General features: G+C 38.4%; 1 pseudogene; it reads right to left on the minus strand.

Annotated features, from left to right (window-relative positions):
- Positions 1–21,524: 21,524 nt before the first annotated feature.
- Positions 21,525–21,710, minus strand: LOC129246521 (U2 spliceosomal RNA; annotated as a pseudogene).
- Between the last annotated feature and the right edge of the window lie 1,349 nt (positions 21,711–23,059).

Consider the following 23,059-nt stretch of genomic DNA (forward strand, 5'->3'; position numbering starts at 1 on the left):
CCACCTTTTACTCAAGGCTCATGCCAGTAGCAGAGCAATCTTTTGATTTTCAACTTCAACTGGCTGCCAAGCGTTTCATTAAAAATTTATAATTCAACATTCCATAAAGCAGAGAAAATGCGGCGACAGTTTGTTGAAAAGGGAATAAGAAAAGTTACTGAGAGTGATCGAAAAAAAGCAAGCAAACAAAAAATTTGAATAACTGAATTCCTGGAGGGATGCAGCCACATAAATGTGATGAGAAGTTTGGGTTGGAATAAGGAGGCTGCGTGCAATTGTATGTAGCACCAAACAATGTAATGCATAGCATAAAAAAAAGAAAAAGCGAAAAAATGTGCTAACAGTCCGCGCAATCGAACAAACGCGCAACTCCCTTCACTCTCAGGGTCACACAATCAGGGAATTAAAAAAATGCAATAGCGAAGTAAAAATAGAAAAAAAAACACAAAAAGCGGCAAGAATAAACTGCTTTTCATTTCGTTGCGCGTTGCTTTTCAAAATCTCATGTAAAAAAAAAACACAGTCTACAAGGACAACGCGCCGCTGCTGTGTCAATGGCGAGCAGCGCAAAATTACGCGTAATACACAATAGTTGCAGCATAATAAATAGGAATAGTAACAGTGTTGTTGCTAGTGCTCGTCGTGCAAGAGAAAATAGTTGATAGAAAAAATAGCAACAACATTGAAATAGCATCGACATCGCTTGAAGGTCGTATGGCCTGCTTAGTGCAGCTTTCGCCGACACCAGTCAGTCGCATTCATTCATTCATTCATTCGCGCTCAGCGTCCATTCATACAAACGTGTGTACAGTCAGTGCCACAAGAGAATGCCCACTCTGCTCTGCTCTTCATTTCCCGCCTCTCGCTCTGGCTCTTTCGCATTAAATTCGGAACTAATTAAGTTGATTTGCTGTTGAGTGTCGCGCTAGTGCCGCTGCGTAGCTTTGGCTGTATCAGGGGGCCCTAGCAGCTGACTGGCTGACTGGCCAACTGGCCGACTAGCTGACTGGCTTTGGCAAACATAAAGCGCCATCTAACCAATCTGCAAAGTAGTTTGGCTAATTATTATTTTTTTTTCTTTTTCTTGTGCTCATAAATTGCAGTGAAATGGAATTTAAAGTGTAGCGCAGTTGTTATTATAATTTAATAAAAGTGAATATGAAAGTGGAAATTGGCAAAATATTGTAAAGAAGACTTTTGATGGATGCAAGTGGAAAAGCGCTTATCGCTGCTTATTTTTGCTTGCAATGGATTGGCGAAAAGTTCATTGAAAGCATACTACATTTCGCTAGTATTATCTGCTGCTAGATATGCCTCGTTAATTCGCTTCAATCTTCCTTGTTGCACTCCTCTTGGGACCATAAAGCCTAACTGCTTACTTTAAACAAAGTGGAAATTCTATCAATGCAAAGCCTGAGTTGTTCACAACTGTCATCCCTCAGATACATATTTGATGCATATACAGACATATAAATATTATACAAATATCTCAATATCGACAACGCAGTGTCAATAGGTAAACAATTGGACAAGAGGAGAGGCTGGCATTCAAATGGAATGTTAACGACCCACAGGTGTCCATAATGAATGAACCTCTTCTGAGCCAGACACGCAGCTGTGGCATGCTTGGTATTCAACCAACTAAACTTGGCCCAAAATGGGAGTGATGTGCGTGCAAAGAATAAAATATTTTAACTATTTTTAATGTTCGGCATCGGTCTTCCGACGTCAGTTATTGGTTAAGTGGGCGTGGGGATAAGCGCAAAGGCGGCAGTAAGCTGGAATTGTGAATGTGTGTGGGAATTTAAAAACGCACTTACCATATAGCTTTAAAATAAAATTTTATACTTTATTCAAGAAGGGATATTCTCTATTTTTATGGGGATCCACAGTCGTGTAATATCGTTCCGGAACACAGAAATATTCGTATATAAGGGGCAAGATTTTCAAGTGGGTTCTTTACTCTCACCTAAAATTGTAAAAAATATATTTTGCGTAGGCTGTGAAATTAAAAAAAAAAATTAATAAATAGGTAAATAAACCGGTCCTCAGGTATTACAAAAATTTAACTGCAGCATCGTTAGTAGTGCATTAATTTGAGATCTGCATCTGTCTTAGGAATAATTTTTATCATCATCAGCATCAAGCTGAGCTTTAGCTTCATCAACTAGCATTTTCCCTGTTACTGGTTTCAAGACAGTAGACCAGCAGTTATTTTCCATTAGGTTCTTGATATTTTCAATGACGTTGTCAAACCGGCATTTCCTAGGATTTCCCTTTCATCTGATGGCCAGCGTGTTGTAATTTAAGAGGGATTTTTGGAAGCGTTCCTTACTCTTGCCCATGATACGGCCTAACCATTGGAGTTGTGGTGATTTGACGAACGTAACGACATTATCCCCTATGCAAATGCGTAGCAGCTGCTCGTTTATCTGATTCTATAACAATAATTGTCAACCAGGATTGGACCATACACTTTTTGTAAGGCTCTTCTTTTGAAAGTTCGAAGATTTTGTTCATCCTTTATTGGCATTACTCATGACTCACAGGCATATGTCAAAACTGAACTTATTACTGTTTTTTCTGTAATTTAGGTGCCAAAGAACTTCACTACTTCATTGATCCGTAAATGTTATTTCATGGTATTGGCATAACCCCCTCCAGTATGCATTGTATGCATTATAAGAGTGATTGTCAAACTGTGTATGAGTGTATTTTTAGCCCCTAAATGTATGATGTGCAAATCAATGAATTAGCCACAAGCCTGACGAGCAAGGCAGAAATGCCAACCAGTTGAATTGGCATCAGAACGTCTTCGCCATTAAGGGAGTTTCCCAAGGCGGACTTTGTCCATTCAGGCAGAAAATACTACCAGTTAGGTATGATCAGTTAATTTAGATCAGATGGTTCGCCAATGGTGGGTAATTCTTTAGAAATATATTAATTGTAGGACCATTAAACAAAAAAGCGGGAGAGAAAATATCGAATAGTTTATGGCTATGAACCTTGGTTAGAAATTGTAATCGGGAAATTGCTTCGGATTGTTCGTCCTCAGACACAGTTACAAAGTGGGAATCAGGATATACAAGAATGAATCTTAGACACACTAAAGAAAGGCAGCTGTACAGTAGATGCTGACACTCCGTTCAGTTACCGCAAAAAGGGGTCTTGATTAAATATCTCCGCTTAGATGCATCTCCAAATACTGCTGACTTAGATCACCACAACTAATGAGAGTTACAATCTTGGTACGCCACAGAAATAGCTCGCTACAACTAAATATCAAATTATCATCCTGCAATGAGCTATCTGATGCCTTCACAGGAAATTTTGTTGTTGTATTAAGAACATAATATGCGCCAACCTAAATAACATCAATCTTCTCCATTATATCAACAGCTCTGGCTGGCTGTAGATATCTACCTGTTGGAGGTCTTATAATCGTATCAAAACGGCACTTCAGTGCTACTTGAGGAGTGCCAGATTGGCACTTCAACCATTTCACCTACCTACTCTAGTACCTAAGAACATAATAAATACATATGTGAATACTTGGCGATTACACCCTTTTTGGGTATTTGGGTGAACTCCTTCTCCTCCTTCAATTAATGGAGTTTTCCATCGCCTCTGAATGGCAGAAAGTTTTAATGAGGAACTTCTTCATGGCAGAGGTGGTTTCGGTGGTGACACCCGGCGGCTTGTCATCACCAGCTGAGGTCCAGTCGAAAATACTTTTTCTATAAATTGATCTTTCGATGTCCGGGGCTTCGTACCTATGCTCTTCTGAAGAGCTACTGCGGCCACCTTAACACATCAACACTCCTCATAAATACATATTTGAGGAGCACTTCACACGTGTAAGAGAATGTTGGGTAAAAAATGGTGGCTCCAACCAAAACTATCCAATTGGTCCTACACAGCCATTGTAAGGCCAATACTAACATATGCGGCACTAGTTTGGTGGCCTGCAACAGAAAAGAAATACAACAAAACTAAGCTGAACAAGATACAATGAACACGAGCGGGAACTACAGGAGCGCTTAGTACCGGTCCTACTGAAGCGCTCAATGTACTAGCTCATCTGCTACCATTAGATTTACACATAAAAACAATAGCTACTTGCAGCGCGGTGAGACTCCGAGACATAGGAAGCTGAACAACAAGGTCGTACGGTCACAGTAAGATCCTTCTACAGGGACCCTCCCTGCTCAAAATCAGATCAGAGTACACAGTACCTGACCTTAACTTCAAGAAAGGCTTTACGGTACGTTTTCCACCGAGAGCCGAATGGAGCAAAAAGAAGGAAAAGGGAAACCTTCAAAAACATTTAAACAGAATATATGAGTGGACAGTTACTTGGCGAATAAAACTAAATGAAACCAAATCCGTTCATATTGATTTTACGTACAATAAAATCAGATATCTCCCACTATATATAAATGGAGTGCAAATCCCGTATCATAACACGGCTAAATACCTGGGTATGACTCTTGACACTAAACTGAGATGGAGTTCTCACGTAAAGAAGAAAAGAGAAGAACTCGATATTAAATTCAGAAACATGTATTGGCTTATGGGTAAAACATCTGCTTTATCCATGTACAATAAAGTACTTCTCTACAAGCAAATACTTAAACCAATTTGGACGTATGGAATACAACTATGGGGTTGCTCAAGCTCCAGCAACATACTTCAAATTCAAAGGTTCCAGAATAAAGTTTTGCGATGCGCTACTAACGCGCCCTGGTATGTACGCATCAGCGATCTCGAACACGATCTCGGCATAGAACCAGTTGCCGTCGTAATTAAAAAAAATGCCCTATCTCATATAAATAGGCTATCTCATCATGTCAACAGCGAAGCCTCAGCCCTCACTGACCAACAAAAATGGTTTGTAAGGCTGAAACGCAAAAAGCCGCACCACCTCGTGCAGTAATCAACTCCTTTGCAAGTTTTGTGCAAAGCACCATCATATTAATTGTATCATTCAAAAACCGAAGAAAATTGTTCGTTAGTTTAATTTTGTTAACTAGTTACAATAAAAATGAATACAAAAAAAAAAAAAAAGAAGGGGATTGGAAGACACGATATCGAAATCTATACCGACGGTTCTAAGATGAACTGTAGTGTGGGAGCCACTCAACCTATCTCAGTCAATTCGTCTTCCTGACTATGCCAGTGTGTTCCAGGCAGAACTTTTAGCGATTAGAGAAGCATGCAAATCACTAAAGCTCTATAAGGAACTTGGTGCAAGAGGTGCTATCTTCTCAGACAGTCAATCAGCTATAAAGGCCTTGGACTCCAACTCCATTTCATCCACACTGGTCTTACAGTGTAGAGAGAAGCTGGAATTGCTTAGTCATCGGCTTGAAATAACTCTGATATGGGTTCCCGGTCATAGGAACATACGGGGTAAAGAGATAGCGGATGAGCTAGCAAGAAAAGGTTTGACACTAGACTTAGCGGAGGCGGTGGTAGTCTCCACCCCACTGAACACACTAAAAGCATCCATTGCTTCACACTATCTTGCTTTAGCCGAAAGAAGATGGAAGCAACTAACTAAATGTATTACAACAAAAAACACATGGCCGTCATACAAAATCCAAAAGACGAATCACCTGTTAGGATGCTCTCGGCCAAACATCTCACGCATCACTGCAACCCTTACAGGTCATTGGAAAGTAGGTGAGCATGCAGCCAGACTCAACCTCCCCTTCAATCCCATGTGCAGAAGCTGTCAAGCGGAAGGGGCGAAGGAAAGTCTGTTCCACTATTTATGTGGATGTCCGGGACTAGCCAGGGCACGACTCCGCTCCTTCGGTAAGCCTTTCCTACAGCAAATTAAGGAGATCTCAGACAGCGAGATAAAGGATTTGCTGTTAAACTTGGATCTCACTAAATGGATCTGACTTGGAAACAAAAAAAAAAAAAGACATGATCACACGAGACAGTGGTAGTAAAACGGTGCTGGTAGGAGTATTTCAGTGGAAATATTCAACCACTTCAGCAACAACAATAACAACAACAACAACAACTGCTGAAGGGACAATTCTTGGCCAACCGTGATGGGTCGACTTAATATGAAAATTTCAAATTCAATTAAGAAAAAGTAATACGTTCAGCGAGATATTATAGCTGGATTTTATTAACTTAAAAAAATATATTACGCGAATGAACAGTCGAGTCGGTCGACTTTTATGATAACTACTTCCGTTTGCAGAATAAGAACTGCATTAATCGAGACACCTGAAGACTACTCTACTAATTTTTTCATCAAAATCCGAATTATTCACGAAAAGATTGGTTCTGTTTACAAGTATTCCACTCAGTAAATTTTGAATTTTGGGCGAATGTTGATAGAGAGAAAATAAAATGGTTTTGTATTGAACAGAAATTAAAAAAGCTTTAGCACATTTTGAACATCTACTGTAAGCTTTATTTTTTCACCACATGGATTGACCTAAATCTAACAGTTTGCCATGTGACGACAAGACTCTAAGCAGCACAGATTTGAAATCTTACTGCCTCCTCCTTTTTCCAGCAAATTCTTTTGAAATAGTTTAAACCCTAGCTAAGGCCTCCAAAATTTGTCAAGTCAGTAAATCTGGGGAGGAAAATGTGTCTCTTTTCTCCACAATTCTTCATATTTTGCTGTTAAGGGGACAGATACCTGTAAACGGCCATATTTTAACTGATTTTCATTAAAATTATTTAAAATGAAGAAGTCAAGATATTTTTCTTTCAAAATTGGCATTCAGCTTATTTATACATCAAAATAATATAAATTTTTTTTATTTAAATCATTTAAAATGGCGTATATACACTAAAATTTTCCAGGAAGGTCGCAGCGGGGCTTCTCAATGGCCGGACATTGTAGCATCGGCGTCAGTGACCTGAATACAAAAAACCAAAAAACTTTTTTTGTTTAATAATGTCATAATTTCTATATGAATTAACAATAAATGGAAAATAAATTCGCGGAATAAAATGCTTAAAAAAAAAAGAATTTTGAGGCGAATTTTTCTACTATTTTTGCTTCGAAAAAATTATATACCTCTCCCAACGCTCGAACGCAAAGAATAGAGTCGTCACGGTTGACGATCTATAATATGAGAAATACTTTAATTTACGTTCTAAAATTTTTTTGACATATTCTCAAAGGATTATATTAAGATTTTATGAAAAAAAATTTGTTTTTCGAAATTTTACTGGGATCTGTCCCTTTAACAAACACTGATGGAACATGGCAACTTAAAATTATTCAACATTAATCTGCTCCGAGTAATAGGGCTTGGTAATGTCTGGAAAGCTACATGCAGAGTACCTGTAAAGCTAGGGTTTGAGATACAAATTAACAGGGGAGTTCAAGCTCATTGGATTTTTAAGAGAGTAGACTGCAAATGGTTCAATAATTCTTGCAACGTATCTTATTTACTCTGGTTATCAAGCAGTTGCCCTTAAGAAGTGAAATGAATAACCGGCTGTCACACAAAATCATTTCGACATGGGTTTTGAGATAAAAAATTGTAGAAGACTACAAAAAATGTACTTTAAAACTGTCCAGCACTGAATGAAATGCATTTCAAGTATCTTCAAAATCACTTCTTCGAGAACTTAGAAGAAGAACCTAGAACTCTGAAAGGAAGGTTTGACTAAAAATGTAATGAAATATTTTGATGTGAATTTGGGCATCATTACTTACATTTTTCTTCCCCGGGCTTTTTTTTGTTTTTTGTTCACTCCTCTCGGAAGCATAATGCCTCAACAAGACTCAGTTTTGCGTTGGTTACGTTAATCTACATTGATTTCTGACAGGGTAGGTAATTAGCCTGCCGCTACCAGTCCTAAACGGTGGGAATGCCCATCTGTCGTTGCTTAGGAACAACGCCTTCTTACCGCTTGTAGCGACATCTGTATTTCACTTTTTTCTGGCGGAAGGATCACACAAATGATTGAGGACTTCGCTATATTTTGTGTGTCTGCACTATTGCCGCGGTTGCCCGCTTCCTCTTGCTGGCGCCACTTATGCAATGTGTAACTGTGTGTTTTTCTTTCTTTTTTGCTTGTTTTAGCAGCCACGATGCACGTAATGCGCAGACTATTGTGCGAGAGTAAGGATGGAAAGGATAAGGTTTTTGGTTTGAGGAATAAGATTTTTTTTTTGGTTTTGGGAAAGTAGGTAAATTTGAAAAAGTCCGAAGACCGTGCCTTACGTGCGACTCGAATCCACAACCTCTGGGATGGCAGGCTAGTGCACTTACGGTAGACTACCGAGACCGCTACACATTTTTTTCACCGCCCAATACAAATGCAAAGGTTACTTTACGAGTAGAATTGCATAATTTTGCATATCAACCATCAGCACTCTTTATTTACCTACCCTTAGCCTTCATTTCTCAGCACTTCAATTTACTCAACTCAAATAGCCAACTTTTTATGGCCATAACTACTAAGAGCAAAAAGCGAAAAAATCACTTTCCACACAAATAATAACAACAACTTTACTATAAGTACGCAGAAAAAGGTTTATGAAAGCGTAGCGAAATTGCAGCAAAAAACATAAATAAAAAAACTTGTATGAGTATCACTAAGCATAACTACTGCTATTACAACACGACCATTACTCCTTTAGTGCAACTGCTACTGTTCGAAATTACGCTCTGCTCTTCACTATGACAACAACAACAAACTAATCTGGAGCGCACTTTTCACAATAAATAATTTGTATAGTGAAGAGCGAACAAAAAAAAAAATAAATAAACGACCGTCATGAAGGACAAAGTTTTCTATGGATTGCGGACTTCGTCCTGCTAGCGCTCAATAAATCGAAATTTACTAGTTACCTAAATAAATAAATGTGTGCATTGGTGTTGGTGTGTTTGTTTGTGGTTTTTGTGTAAGTGTAAAGTGATTGCTTGCTTTACATTTTAGTAGTAGTTTGCGTTGTAAAAAAGTAATAAAAATAATGGCTCCTTATCGTTTGACAAATATGACAAATCTAGTTTATTAGTGTTGGAAATTTTATGACCTGAACTTTTCGTAGTGTATTGTTGGACAAGGTTTTATGTTATTGAGCTTTTTCCATTTCATGGAAATGGGGAAGGCCACGGATATATGGCAGAATTGTATTAAAGTTGAGATGTTCTACTAAATATGATTTTCCAACAAAGAATGGTTAAAACGTTAAAGGCGTAAAAAGCTTCAATAGAGCTTTGGCATTATACAGAATTTATAGAAGCTTTATTTAGTTCACATCAAAATAACTGCTTAGCTTTAAAGATGCTTCAAGACACTCGACCACACCAGTTTTTTAAAAAATGTAAATCACTAGAAAGCTTTTACTGAGTTTTTTATACATATTTTTAAGGGCATTTAGATTAGCAGGCTAATTCGAGCTTTGAAAAAGCTTTAAACAGTTACTTGAGAGTTCGCTAAATAACAACTAATTATGTCTTCAAACTGTGTTCAACAAACAACTTATTATTATTAAAAAAAAGCTTTAGATGAGTAGAAAGCTTGAAGGGAACTTCAAAGCGCTTTCAGGAGCTTTCGTTTAGATTAGTAAGTAATAACGAATTTCACTTTTAAAATTCACTCAACGAGTTTTCAGCAGCAAATTCTTAAATAGTTTTAGCTGATAAATGGAAAACTTCACAAAAATATTTGAAAATTGAAGAGAAAGTCTGTAATTTGAAAGTGCTTGCGTACAGTTTTCATCCTATAGTTTTAAAAACTACTTGAAGTTCACTTTTTGAACAGCTTTCACTTATTTCGACCACTTATCATCAAAGCTTTATGAGAAAAGCTTTCAGTTCTACTAAGCAAAGTTTTTAATTTTATGTTATAAAACTCTTACCCTCGGAAAACTTGAATTCCAATTCTAATTGTAATATTAATTCAATTCCGAAAAATTTTAAACATAAATTTGTCAAAAATTTGAAAAAGCTTCGATTGCTTAAATATCCATTAACCGTCGAAGCTTAAGCGAAAAGCTTTCAGTTCTAGTAAGCAAAGCTTCTTATGTTGTTGGAGAGTTCTTGAGTTCATTTAATAATTTCTTCTGAAAGATTCTAAAAATTAATTTGTCAGAGCATTCGAAGAATATTCATTTTGAGAAAAGTTTTCAAGCTTGGTAAGCAAAGATTTCCATATTATGAGATTCCCTTGTGTACAAGATATTGCTTTATCTTATGAATTTAATAATTCCAGTAGGTTTCCAATTTATTGGAGCTTTCGAAGAGCTTAAGTAATTGCTTATATAGTTCTGCAACAATTAAACTTTTCTGAGAGTTCAAGTTAAGTAAAAAGGGTGAGATTGATAAACAAACTTTCAATATTTGAATGTGCATATACATTCAAATAAGATTCATAGAAGCTTTAAAATAGACTTCAATATAAGAAAAAGATTATAGAAAATGAGAGCTTTACAAAAAGCTTTTAGTGTGAAATAAATCCATACAATTTAAACACGCCTTACACGCTTCAACACAAATAGCTCGCCAACGTCAAAGCTCTGAGGAACCGCTTACAGCTTAAAAGCTTACATAAAAACTACAACCATGTACTTGAATTGTTCATGACTCTAAAACTTTTACTTCTTATCAAAGGATTAAAATTTTTAAAATTTGTCATTGAAATTATTAAGGCTACTACGAGCTTCCTAATTTTTTGAAAGACTTAAGATTTTTCGAAATATTTACGGGAAATATTTCAAAATTTTTAAATTACTAAGGAATTTTTAGAATTGCTTTTAGAAGAATTTTGATCACTGAAAGTATTGACGATTTCATTTGGCTACTACAACTAGCAAACCGTTTTGAGCTACTTTGATGAAAGCTTTTCCTAAGACGCTTTACCTGTTTAATGAACTTGAAAAGCTTTTCTAAACTTTCAAAAGCTTGAAATTGGGCTTCTTGTTACCACCAGAAAAGTTTTAATATAATTGAATAAAATAAGTATGTTATTTTTTATTATAAATCTTAGAATATTCAAGTATCTGAAATAAGTTTGTAATAAATCTCAGAGTATTCAAAGTTTGATGGCTCGCTTCATGGAGCGCCGAGGCAATCTATATGTCACTTCATTGCAGAGATAGCCATCAAAAGGCATTTTTGTGGCCACCGAGCGAAGCTTTTAGAAGCTTTCGTAAAATTTGTGTAGCTTCCATTTCATTTGCCAAATTGCAATATTCAATCACCTCAACTCTCAACAAAAAAAATTATTAGCATACCTTAATGTTCACGCAAATGTTCACATTTCACAAATAATTCACGAAATTAGCTAAATCTCAACTTTTATGAAAAACTGCAGCGCATTGCTTGCGCAATAAATCAAATGTTACAGTGACATGCGAGAATTCAACGCGCACAATAAAGCTGCTTGGCGCATAACTAAAACAACAGAAAGGCTTGCAACAAGCGCAGCGCTCACTGAACATGGCAAACTACACTGCATACGCCGAATCGCAGAGTTGCATGTACATGCGGCATGGCGACAAGGTGTGCGAGTGTGTTTGTTTGTGCGACAGTGCTAGTGTTTGCTTTTGTGGACTCGCGTGCATGGCATTTTGGGTTAATTATGCGGCGTTCGTGCATAGCGAAAACGGCAACACGTGCAACATTTGATAGCAGCAACACAGTGGCAACACTCGCATTCAGGCTTTCACAAACAACAACATGCACAACAACAATGGCGTAGTTACATGTCTGCACAATAATGCAAAGCAGCCGAGGACAACCGCTGGTGTTATCCACACGTACACGTGCCCATTGACACCGCCCACTTACCGCTCGCTCTCGCTCCGTTGCTCGCGCGTCAGTAGCAGCCACAGTGAGTTTATTCGTGCACCAATTGTCTTGTGGCAGTGCATGCATGAATGCTATGAATGGATGGCATGCACGTTGTGAGAATTGCAAGCGAAGTGTTATGCGAAAATTGGTGTGTGTTGTTGCCGGTTGTTGTTGTAGTTGTTCTTTGATCTCATTGCACATATTTCAGTAATTGTTGATGATGTTGTTGCATGCTACCTAACATTTCGTAGTTTTTAATGCATGCGCAACATAACTGATTGCATACCTTTAGGCGTTTAACAGCACTCTTTTTTAATTCTTACAAAAATTGCCTTTTGGCGACAAGTTATTGACGAAAAATTATTTTGTATTTATTTAAGCCGAAAATATTGAAGCTGGCGCACTTCAGAAACTCTTCAGACCGATGTAGGTATTCTGTTAGGAAGCATTTATTAAAAATGCGGAGCGGCTTTATGAGAAACTTTCTATTTGCTATAAGCTCTTAGAAGTAAATTTGGCTCGAATAACAGGTTATAAAGTTAAAATGGACTAAGCCTAGTGGACTACGTCCGATAGGAGTACTTTTTTATTATTCAAAATAATTGACAGCCTTCTGCCGAATTAATGTACCGGACAACCTTGACTGAGAATTGCGAACCCGCCACGCATCAAAATATAGTTGAGCACGCTATTCGGAACACAAAGACTTTTTCTTATGGAATTGATAATAAGAAGGGTCAAGAAAATCACACAAAAATCCTGCTATGTCAAATTAAGTGTGGGATCTCACTTTTCGAGGCTCAAACCCTTCCAGTCGTTTTGGATATGGCCAACAACAGTTTGGAGGAAGTCGAGGGAGAGCTGGTCACGCTGTATCCACGGACCACCTCCATTGAATCAAATCCTGGCACTTAACCCTCCGGGTTTGCCATGACGTGATCAACGGCAATACGAGACAACCGTTCTTTGATTTCGGACCACTTCTACAACGCAGGCTTAACGCGGTGTGTAATTTCATCTATCAACGCAGTTTGCAGCTGCCTCTCGTGCCACTTCTTTAAATCTGCATTTGGCGGGTTTGGGCATTGAAGCGGTGTAAACCGACAATTTGTGCTTCTTCGAGGGTCTATCGCTTTGGTGCTGTGAACGATTTGGTTTCACGGCTTCTGCCTTCTTCCTTCTGGCTGGCGTGGAACGTCAAGTACTCGTCGACCACCTTTTGGCACCTTGTCTTATCGGCCGTGTTCTTTGGATGAGTTTTACCTTCGGCATTATTTTTGCTTATTCTGCCGAGAATAGCCAAAGATCTCTGGTAAAACTTAAACCTGAGCGCGCCATTTTTTAAATTTTGGAGGTTTTGCCCCTTGGTATCAGCGGCGGTGGATGGTTTATTTAAAGTTGATGGTGTGGAGTAGCCCACAGCTTTGCTATCGACCGTTTTTTGACTGGAGGCCAAGAGCTCGACCTCTGAGGAAGCTCCCAACTTCGTCTGTTCGCTAGTGTACGTCCATTTAGTCCATTTGTCCATCTATTTTGCCATTGGATACGTTCTGTCTGTTTTGGCATTGTGTTCGTCCGTTTGTCCTTCTACTTGTCTGTCTATTTGTGGATGTTATCGGATTTTTTGGTTTTTTTCTTTCTTCATTGCTCTGTTTCGTATGGCCACCTGCTCTGCCAAGGGGCAGCACATGTCGCCAAGTGCGGTGATCCCAAACTTTTGGGGAACTTATAGTTTTATGCCCGCTCTAAATAGTAGATACTATTTTAAGAAGAGCTTTTTATGCCACTCAGAAGCTTACCTTTGTCTGCTCAGAAAATCGATCATTTGGTGTATCATCTTGACATTGGACTTCGAATTAGTGCACTATCGAATGGTTTTTATTTGTTTTTTTTTGAGGCGTTGTGGTAGCGCGCTACACTCAAGTGCCCTTCTGAAACCAGGTTGACCCAATTTTTCTCCATCACCTCTCGCCGCGGGACAACTGTCAAGTATTACTTCGCGGGGAGGCAAGGCGATTAGTCGCCGTTGCTGTGTCGCAGTCTTTCCAGACGCCTCATCTCTTTCATATCCTCGGCCACCAAGTCGCATGGCGCATTTCACTGTCCCTTCGAGCGCAGCATGTGATGTACGAATGTCTCCGGCGAAGCAGGTTCCCCAAAGGTTCTGTGGAGTCTTTCTTTTACAGAAAGGGAGCGCGAACATGTGAAGAATATGTGGTGAACGTCCTCTAAAATGTGTCCATCGCAATAGTCGCCATAAGGATTGTCGTCGTGGTTAAACTTGTATAGATATGCCTTAAAGCATCCATGTCCACTCAAACACTGGGTCAGGTAGAAGTCCACTTCTCCATGTGGCCTCTTTAACCATAGCTTTAGGTTGGGAATGCATCTGTGTATCCAACGCCCTTTGACCGAGTTGCCTCACCTAGTATGCCACTCGTCGATGCAATTATCTCGTAACGCTGCCCGAGTAGACGGACAGTGTGCTCTCGCTATTTGGGCAGTTTCCGGTGCTAATATGTCTAGCGGGTACATGCCAGATATTACTAAGGCTGCATCGTGGGACACAGTTCTAAATGCGCTACATACGCGTAGTGCGCACAACCGGTAGGTAGACTGTAGACCTCAAAAGAATGATACATTATCCGTGTTATTCGCCCCGAATGGAGCACCATACAAAATTTGGCTTTTCACGACATTAGCCAGAAGCTGACGGCGATTTTGTTTTGGTCCTCGTACGTTTAACATCAGACTCGACAGCGCCGTCGTGGCGGTGGATGCGTTTTTGTTGGCGTACTCGAAGTGTGCTTTGAAAGACAGTCTTTTGTCTATCATTATTCCCAAGTATTTGATTGCGGGAGTGGTCATTATGTTGAAGTCTCCGATTCTAAAAGTGATCTCTTCTGGCTTTTTCTGCTGGATATAAGGATTGCTTCCTTCTTTTGTTGCGCTAGGTCTAGCTTATTTTGGGCTAGCCAAGATTGCACGCTGAAAACCGCCTGGAACGCATTGTTGCGGATATCGCCTTGGTTTTTGGCTGTTACTACAGCGGCAATGTCGTCGGCAAAGCCAATTACCTTGGTTCTTTCTGGAATCCTGACACAGAGAGCACCGTCGTACATTATATTTCACAGCAATGGCCCGAGAACCGATCCCTGTGGAACGCCACTTGCACTATCGAAGAGTAGTCACGCGCATATTCATTCGGTTGCAGTCATTTGCACTGTGAAGATGAACTGAAAGATACCGAAAATTCAGGAATCAGTAAAACCCCGACAGCTAACATCCCCACTTAAACAAAGTGATATTTTTCATTCACCAATGGATGGCTTGAAAAGTTATGTCTATACACCCACGAAGGTATACTATTACCTGAATATCTCTCTTCTACATTTTTAGCTGTTCTCTTGTTCCCTTTTTATCACATGCCTCTCAGCCAAGCTACCTTCAGCATACCTAATGAAAGCTAAAACGCAATTAGTCGCCGCATTTCTATCTAAAAGATCAACTACGTGAATTTTGAGTTGGGTCCATTAAGGATTGCTGAATCTCCATATGAAATATTTGAAACGCTCAATCATCTTTCTGAAATATTTATCTTAGTCGCAACAGAATGGATAAATAAGAGCAGAATAAGAACGAACTGTGGGAGGAAGAGCTATCATATAAAGTTTTTCACTAAAAGCGCTCGAGGTTTGATATCCAATAAGACAATTTGCCAGAAATGGCATTTTTTTCTTTTTCTACTATATATACGTTCGAGTATATTATGCGTGGACTATAATTTGAGGCAAACCACTACTGCAGCTGCGATGTAGGTGACTCCTTTATGGGACCAGTTTTGGATGGCTTTTTGGCATATATTTTGAGAAAAGTCTCTGGATTCGCTGGGCAAAAGAAATAAATCCAGCCATGTATCGCGTATTTTTTCAAATAATGGCAGGCTATAGAATAGACTATTTGTTATGAACCCACGTCAAATTTGTATATATTAGTATGTAGTAAGCAAATACATGACAACTTACATATACAAACATATACAATTTTTTTTTCTACCCACCAATCAACAAAGCTGGCACATAATTTGTTGCCGCAAAAAGACAGCAAAACATATCTCTGCTGCTTACAACCTATTACCACTCCTCACTTCACATTGCTTGCACTACTTTAGCATGCAGCTGATATAGTATACTCGTAGTACTCATAGTCTTGCTGCAGCGCGCACAATTCCGACCGTATGCGACGAGTATAAAAGCGAAATAAAATATATACAAGTTACTAGCTGCCAATTCCGTTGTGGCAGCAACTGCTGTTGCCACACAAAAAACAAAAATAACGGGGGAAAAAATATCCACCTACGATAGAAGTACATACATGCGTCCCTGCCAAGCCAGCGCCAGCGCCAGACACTCGCAACACCATTTAGCGCAGTTGTGACTACACGGCGTATGGATGACCTTCCGCACTCTGGGTAGTAAAAGTAAAAGAGCCATCAATTCTAATGTACAATTTTACGAATCTTTTCAAAGCGAGCGGGTGTGCGGATGTGTATACGTGCACTTTTATACGCGTCACACACACACGTATATATGTAGATATAGGTATATATGTACTCGCATGCAGTGACCAACAAATTGTTTGCATGACTGCCTGGCAAATGCTTGAACTGTAATTCAACGCAGACGTGTCCAGCTTTTACAGCAGACAGCCGTCATAAATTCGTAGCTTGAGTGGCGGGTGCACCAGTTTACACGTGTATGTGTGTGTGGGTGTACTATTTTGGTATAGCTGAAATCCTTTTTCTTTTTTTTTTTGTGCGCTTCCGTACTCTTCTTTGCCTGTAAAAAAACTACACACGTCTCTCAGTCGTTTAACGAGGGACAAATTAGCGCCCGACAAAACATTTACTTTTCATAAATGTGTGTAAAAACATGTGTAAATTTATTTAAATTTTCACAAATTGCTAAACAAGCGAAACTTTTAACTTACCGACAGTAGGCGGAGGGTTGATGGAATGGCAGGCGTTGTTGGTGGCAGCCAATTTAATAACTTGCATTTTTTTTATTTATTTGGTTTTCTTTTTTTTTGCATACCCTTTATGTGCCATATGGTGTACATACGTGTAAAAATGTGTGCAAAAGAACAATTAAATATTTTTTTGCTTTTTTTAATTAGTTAATTGAACACCCTGCTGCCTGTCACCAGGTGAAATTCGGCTAAAAAATGTGCCTACAAAAATTTTACCACGCATGCAGAGGCGACCACAAGTGAGGGCGTGGTAAGGTATCGGATTTTAAATTAAAATACAACAACGGAAATTCAAATTAATTGGGAAAACTTTATTATTTTTGTGAGGAACTATTCATGAAATTTATTTTTTAAAGATAATCCCTTTCAAATGTTGGCCTTAACTGTGCCATAATTTGGCCATCCGTAAACGCCAATTTTAAATGACTAGCTAGAGAACATCGGTCGGTAACTCGTAAATATGGCTGTACAACTAATTAATTTCGTATTTTTTTGTTAAAAAACCATTTATTTAACTATAAAAGTGAAAAAATATTTTATTCAAAATATTGTCCATCGGAAGCGGACACTTTTTCCCATCTTTCAAGCAATTTATGGATTCTATCCCAAATAAACTTCTCATCTTTCGCGCCGATAAAGTCATCAAGCCATTTTTTAATACCTTCAACATTGGTGAACCGTATTCCAGAAGGTGATTCCGCATCGACGGAAAGAAGTGGTAATCAGAAGGTGCTATGTCTGGGCTATAAGAGGGGTGAGGTAGAATTTCCCATCCAGCATTTTCCAAACAATTATTGACCGGTACTGCAACATGTGGCCGAGCACTGTCGTGATGAAAAATCAATTTCGCGTCTGGTCACCCATTCTGGCCGTTTTTTCGGCTATTGCTTTCTTCAAACGTATCAATTGTTGCCTGTGTAGCTCTCCCGTGGTCGTCTGGTCCGATTTTAACAGGTCATAGTACAGCACACCCATCTGATCCCACCAAATACAGATCATTACCCTCAAACCATGAATAGTCGGCTTTGGTGTCGATCTGGCTAGTTGGCCGGGCTTCTCATATGATCTTTTACACTTTGGGTTGTCGTAATGAATCCTCTTTTCATCGCCAGTGACAATACGATGCAAAAACGATTTCTTTTTGTGGCGATTAAGCAGCATTTCAGACATGCAAAATCGTCTCTCAACGTCTCTCGGCTTCAATTCGTGTGGCACCCAATTTCTTTGTTTGTGAATGTATCCGGCTGCTTTTAAACATTTAGAAATGGCTTGTTGAGTAACTTCCAATGTTTTCCCAAGTTCTTCTTGAGTTTGACATGGATCTTGATCGAGTTATGCCTCTAATTCTTCGTCTTCAAACTTTTTAAATTGACCTGATCGCTCTTTGTCTTCTGTGTCAACATCACCACTTTTAAATCGTGCAAACCACTGCTGACATACTCTAACCTTTGGCGCATATTTAGGACAAGTTTCTGAGAGCAAACGATGTGCTTCTTTTGCACTTTTCTTTAAATTGAAGAACAAAAGCAAACCTGTCCGCAAATGCTGTTTTGTTGGAACGTAATTTGACATTTTCACTGCAATAAAAAAAATGTGTGTGCGAGATAAATTGCTCACCGAAACGACGACGCAGTTAATCCATTGTTTTACGGACTTGCATTTCCGACATCAAAAAATAATTTATCATGGCGCGATAGCCTTCGCCATTTACTGTTACATTGGCCCCAAACCCCGTGTTTGAATGAATATAGGCCGATGATTCTCCCAGTCCATAGGCTGCACCGAATGGGGTTTTTCAACGGATGTAATGGTTGCTCTTGAACGGCTTCGGGTTGCTATTCAGCACAAATACGGCAAATTTGCTTTTTTGGTGTAGCCATTGGCCAGGTCTGAGCGCACGATGGACACTTTTCACAGAGCTTCGATTTTCCCAATGCAATTGAACGATTTGCAAATGTTGTTGAGGCGTAAATCTTACCATGGAGAAACGTAATTGAGTACTAAAAAAATTTTGTATTTAGTCTGACAGTAGTCATGCGTGATCTGTCAAAGAAGCCCTATTGGAAAAAGCACTTCAAATCACCCTTAATATAAATTTTTCGAGCTAATTTTTTTATATTTGTTATTGTTTTTTTTTTTTTGTTATTTTAATATTATTTATTCCTTACCAAAACTTGTATAAACCAAACTTTCAAACCTTGTACAAAATTTCAGCAAATTTTCATTTAAATTTAGAACTTTTTGATCTGAGCTTTGTGTGTCTAGCAGGTCCCTTAAAAAACTCGTGTCTTGCCGTGAAAAAACTAAAAATGCACATTTACTCTATGTTATCTGTAGTCTCGCCTATATGTATCAATTTCCTTATATGTGACAAAAAAAAAATTATGAGGCGCGCTGAAACCTGTAGGATAGATCTTTAAGCTCTTTATATCCTGGGGTAATGGAGGTAGAGAAACTAAATTTAGGCTGGTTGTAGTACACATAGCATTTCACGAAATGTATTATTTTCAAGGATTTGAATATAAATCAGCAAGGATATTCAAGGATAAAAATATTAGTGGATATTTCTGAGTTCTTTTACTACAGCATAACCATAAGAAAAAATACCAAGAACTGTACGCACTGTCATTTGCATGAACTATCGAGGTGTGCTTTGAAAGACACCCTTTTATCCATCATTTTAACGAGCGATAAACGTACGGACTATTCACTTTGGAAGGCAACTAAAACCTTGAAAAGGCCTATTATGCATTCCCCACCTATAAAAAATTATGATGGCAGCTGGGCCAAATCTAACGAACAAAAAGCTGAGAGATTTGCGGAGTATCTTCAAAACATTTTTCACCCTAACGAAGGGGATGAGTTAGAAAATATACCTCATCCTATTCGACAAAAAATCGATAAAATCCCCTTGACTTCCTTTAAGGAGGTAAAGGACATTACTAAAAATAAAATAGATAGCAAAAGAGCACCCGGTTATGACCTTATAACAGGGAAAATATTAAAAGAATTGCCCAATAATGCCATTGTCAAATTGACACATTTAATTAATGCTGCATTTCGTTTAGAATATGTACCGCAGCAATGGAAAATAGCGGAAGTTATTATGCTTCCAAAACCAGGAAAGCCACCACACGATGTGACATCATACCGACCAATATCGTTGTTACCAATTTTATCTAAGCTTTTTGGTTTTCGAAATGAGCACTCAACGATTGATCGAGTGCACCGCATTACTCATGTAATTGAAAAATCACTGGAAGAAAAACAAATCTGTTCTGGGGTATTCCTGGATGTATCGCAAGCTTTTGATAAAGTATGGCATGAGGGACTAATCCATAAACCTCAAGCAGTTCTACCAATCCAGTACTCAAACATTTTAAAATCCTACTTAACAAGCAGATACTTTAGAATAAAGCAAGCAGATATCTATTCAGAACTGAAAGATATTAATGCAGGTGTCCCGCAAGGCAGTGTACTCGGGCCAGTTTTGTATCTCTTGTATACTAACGATATACCCACATGCAGCAATACAACAACTGCAACATTTGCCGATGATACTACAGTATTAGCAACTGATGAAAAATACTTAGAAGCAATTCAGAAGTTACAAGCATCAGTAAATGCAATTCAAAATTGGACCAAAAAATGGCGTGTCAAGTTAAACGAAACCAAGTCTGTGCAATTTGACTTCACTAATAGAAATATAAATTATAAACCAATATTTATCAATAATACGGCAATACCGCATGCAAATACGGCAAAATATCTAGGAATGGCCTTAGATGCTAAGCTGAGATGGAAAGCACATGTCAAGAAAAAACACGAGAAGTTAATTCTTAAATACAAGAAAATGTATTGGCTGTTAGGCCGACATTCTAAACTCTCTATTTACTACAAAATACTGAAACCAGTGTGGTCATATGGCATACAGCTCTGGGGCTGCACCAGTGAAAGCAACAAAAACATCATTCAACGATTCCAAAATAAAGTATTACGCGACATGGTTAGAGCGCCGTGGTACATTCGTAAGTGCAATCTACATAAGGATCTTAATATAGACACGATTACGGATATCATAAAAAAATTCGCAAATAAACATAAAGAGAGACTTCAGCAGCACATCAATGATGAAGCAGTCAAACTACTTGTAACTGATGACCTCACGAGAAGACTAAAAAGGACGAAACCGCATGATCTCTTTTCATAAAATTTTGTCTTTACTTGAGATGTTTTAATTTAATTAAATATATGTAAAATGAATTGCTTATTAGTTTTGTTAACTAGATTGCAATAGTAATAAAATAATAAAAAAAAAATACCAGTCTAACGGTTAGACTTGATAGAAGTGAAACCTTCCGTAAAACAAACTGAGAGAGAATAAGACGAAAGCAGCATTAGGAGCGGGATAATTATAGGTTCATTATAATATTGCTATAAAGTTCATATTTTATTTTCTTCATTTTATCATTATTCATCCTCAATGTTTTCAATTTCAACAAATGATACGAGTGGCTTATGATAGATAAAATATGATACAAATGCTTTGGTTTCGATGTTGTCAAAAAAAATACCCAAACGGACCGAAGAAACAGACTTACAAATTTCTTCCATTTTCGTCTACTTGTATTCATATAAAAATGTATGTCTCTTCCCACCAAAGCTAAATGTATTAGTATATTTGTATTAGTATATTTCTTCTTGTATTTATTCAAGGCTGAAATCCCGGCGGTACTGCAATACCGGGCCAACCCGTGGCAGAGGTGGAGAGCAAGCCCCTAAAACACTCCGCCCATTTCCAAAAATCAGTTTAACATTTGTTGTCCTCCGATGGAGGATCTATCAGATGTTAAGCTGATAACCACACTACCTAGTCAATACATTTTAAATAATAAACCTAATAAACCTTTTGAGAATTACACGCTCACAAAAATTATTTATATCAACATATAATATAACGCTTCGTAACTAAATAACTTTTAGGCCAGCGACGACAGCATGGCGCGGTAGCCGGCGACTAGCAATGTGAGTTTCCGATCCAAAATCCTTGGTTCGAATCACAAGAAAAAATAAAAGTTATTTTTATTTAGTCCGTCGCTACTTTTATATCAACATATAATATAACGCTTCGTAGCCAAGAGGGTCGCTTTTTCGTTTCACTTTTCCTCAAATCACTCCCAACGATTCTAAAGAAGTTTTCACTTCAAAAAATTTCCAGCTATTCGATTGCGGGAACGCCCAAACTCCAGTAGAAACCTCTTCTGGCTTTTTTCGGGTAGATGCAATTATTCTAAGTTATTTTGTGTTAGCTAAGATTGTGTGGTAGCGGCAGGCTAATCATCTACCCTGCCAGAAAGCAAAGCAGATTAATGAAATAAACGCAAAACTGAGTCTTGTTGAGACCCTATGCGCACAGGGTTGCACAGGAAGACAAAAAATCCAAAAACAAAAAATTGTGTGGCTCAAAATCTTTCAGATCATCAAAAATTGTTCACCCAGAATAGTAAACCTACGTCTGGATAGAGCAGGGCAGTGGCACAGTAGGTGCGAGATTGTCTCTTCCTCGTCCTCATCTAGACAACTTCTACAGAAGTCATGTGTTTGCACACCCATCCTTTGCGCGTGTCTACCTATTAGGTAGTGCCCCGTTATGACTGAGATCAATGTGCTAAGACTGTGTTTATTTTGGCTTAGCAGAGATTCTGTGCGTTTAGCATTTAGAGTCGGCCACAGTTGGCGGGCGATTTTGCAGGTGGCTTCATTGCGCCATCTTTCCTTTGCTTTCTTTACAATTTCTTCAAGGATGAGTAGCTTACATGTCTGTAACGGTATCCCTATGTCATTATCTATGTGCTCATCAGTCAATTTAGTGCCGAGTCTGGATAGTTCATCGGCTCTACAGTTACCCTCAATGTCGCGATGGCCAGGAACACATGTTAGCTTTAGGTGAAATGACTCAGCCATCTCGTTAAGATATGTGCGGTATTTCATGGCTATCTTGGCGGTTGTCGACTGTTTTGTGAGGGATTTTATCGTTTTTTTTTTTTTTTGTTTTTTTGTATTCATTTTTATTGTAACTAGTTAACAAAAATAAACTAACGAACACTTTTCTTCGGTTTTTGTATAATACAATTAATGTAATGGTGCTTTGCACAAAACTTGCAAAGGAGTTGATTACTGCACGAGGTGGTGCGGCTTTTTGCGTTTCAGCCTTACAAACCATTTATGTTGGTCAGTGAGGG

Source organism: Anastrepha obliqua, chromosome 4 (genome assembly GCF_027943255.1).
Source record: "Anastrepha obliqua isolate idAnaObli1 chromosome 4, idAnaObli1_1.0, whole genome shotgun sequence".
Lineage (NCBI taxonomy): Eukaryota > Metazoa > Arthropoda > Insecta > Diptera > Tephritidae > Anastrepha > Anastrepha obliqua.